Source organism: Tamandua tetradactyla, chromosome 2, assembly GCF_023851605.1.
Source record: "Tamandua tetradactyla isolate mTamTet1 chromosome 2, mTamTet1.pri, whole genome shotgun sequence".
Lineage (NCBI taxonomy): Eukaryota > Metazoa > Chordata > Mammalia > Pilosa > Myrmecophagidae > Tamandua > Tamandua tetradactyla.
The window spans coordinates 76,791,743-76,794,150 of NC_135328.1; the positions used below are offsets into that span (position 1 = coordinate 76,791,743).

Consider the following 2,408-nt stretch of genomic DNA (forward strand, 5'->3'; position numbering starts at 1 on the left):
CATTGTTTCAGTGAATGTTTCTATAGTATCTACTAAGTTAATAGTCAATGAGGATGCTTACAGGTTCAAATAAGATACAATGTTCATCCTCAAGGAGTTTACCATATAATGAAGGAGACAATGAATAATAAACAAAAGAGTAAGATACAATGGGATGAATATAATAGTATGTCAGCAGGTCTCAAATATTTTGATTTCTGGACTCCTTCATTATCTTCAAACTTTTTGAAGGTTTCCCCAAACTTTGATTTCTGTGGGCTATATCTATCAATATTTATTATATTAGAAGTTAAAAACAGAACATTAAAATATTTATTAGAGTGGCGTGCGAGGACTGGAACTATTGCAGCCACGATTGCCCGGCGGGGACTAGAGCCATACAGTCATCGTCAGAATGTGGGGCAAAGACCGAATTGAGATCTTTCCCTCGCGAATACTAAAATGTTGATGGGCGAAGTGATGAGAGAAGCTGCCTTTTCACTTGCTGAGGCCAAGTTCACAGCTGGGGACTTCAGCACCACAGTTATCCAAAATGTGAATACAGCCCAAGTGAAGATTCGTGCAAAGAAAGATAATGTAGCAGGAGTTACCTTGCCAGTGTTCGAACATTACCATGAAGGAACTGACAGTTACAAACTGACTGGTTTAGCCAGAGGTGGGGAACAGCTGGCTAAGTTAAAGAGAAATTATGCCAAAGCAGTGGAACTACTGGTGGAACTAGCTTCACTGCAGACTTCCTTTGTTACTTTGGACGAAGCATTAAGATAACCAACAGGGGTGTAAATGCCATTGAACATGTCATCATTCCTCGGATTGAACGTACGCTTGCTTATATCATCACAGAGCTGGATGAGAGAGAGTGAGAAGATTTCTATAGACCAAAGAAAATACAGGAGAAGAAAAAGATTCTCAAGGAAAAATCTGAGAAGGACTTGGAGCAGCGGAGAGCAGCTGGGGAGGTGATGGAGCCTGCCAATCTTCTGGCTGAAGAGAAGGATGAGGACCTTCTGTTTGAATAATCTTTCCTGCTCTATACTGGCTCCATTTGAATTCACGATGTATGAGTGTGGTATTTGTGGCTATGTATTTTTTGGTCTAAGAGTTTCACTGGTGGTAAAGTTTGCCTGAGCATCATAATGGGATTACTATTGCAGAACCACATTTCAACAAACATTATTGCAGATAAGAGAGATTTGTAGGACCTGCCCAAGAACTTGTAGAATTTACTAAACAGAAGTGTCACCCTACTCCATTTACATCTGTGTTACAGGTTGTCTGCTTAACAAGCATAATAACTAAGCCTTAGGAAACAGTGATCTCAGGCCAACAACCACGTATGTACTCTCTGTGGCTACTACTCACTTGCAAACATTGATGCTGTTGTCCTGTTGTCTGAGATTGTGGTAGTCGTCCTTGTATTACCATGGTACTTCTCTCAAGCTTTATGAATACCTTCACTTATTTTCCCTTGCATGACAGGTCTCTAGTCTCCTCTGTCATGGAAGTTCTGCCAATTTAAGTATGACGATGGCATAAACAGAGTAAAATGATTGATTTCAAAAAATATATATTTATTAATACATTAAAAATAAACCAATTCTATATTAATGCAAATGGGATTTTTTTGGAAAAATAGCTACTTTACAAAACAATAATTAATGGGAAGAATGCCATTGTTTTACATTTTTTGCAAGTCTCTTTTATATTTGGTTTAATAGAAGTTAGAGTTTCATTTCTGTTCTTCATTCAATCTGTTGGGAAGTGTTGATTTGATTGAAGTATAAGAAGAAAATGCTGCCTCAGCCAATTATGTAGTTGGAAAGTGGGGTATTGTAATAGGCTTTACAGACAGTCATGGATATTCTTCTTTGATACTACACCAAAACTTGACATGCGGTGTTTTTTTTTTTTTAGAGCAATTTTATTGAGCTGTACATGCCATATAATCATCCAAAGTGTACAATCAGTGATTCACAGTTTCATCACATAGTTGTGCATTCATCATCACAGTCAATATTTGACCATTTTCATTACTCAAAAAAAATAGTAGAAATAAAAATGAGTACTCAGAACATTCATTTTCGAGAAAATGTTTGCCAGAACATTCTATGCCCCCCATGCCCCCCCCATGCCCCCATATTATGTATTTATTCTTTGTCTTTATTTTCTTACTCGTCTGCCCATACACTGGATAAAGGCAACGTCACTCACAAGGTTTCCCCAATCACATGATCACACCAGGAAAGCTCTATAGTTATGCAATAATCATCAAGAATAAAGGCTACTGGGTTCAACAATTTCAGATATTTCCTTCTAGCTATTCTAATCCACTAAAATCTAAAAAGGGATATCTGTATAATACATAAGAATAACCTCCAGAATAACCTTTCAACTCTATTGAAATGTCT

The 2,408-nt window shown here is 37.4% G+C and overlaps 1 pseudogene; it reads left to right on the plus strand.

Moving 5' to 3' along the window:
* The first annotated feature begins 325 nt into the window (after positions 1–325).
* LOC143660861 (V-type proton ATPase subunit D pseudogene) lies at positions 326–1,562 on the plus strand (annotated as a pseudogene).
* The last annotated feature ends 846 nt before the right edge of the window (positions 1,563–2,408 follow it).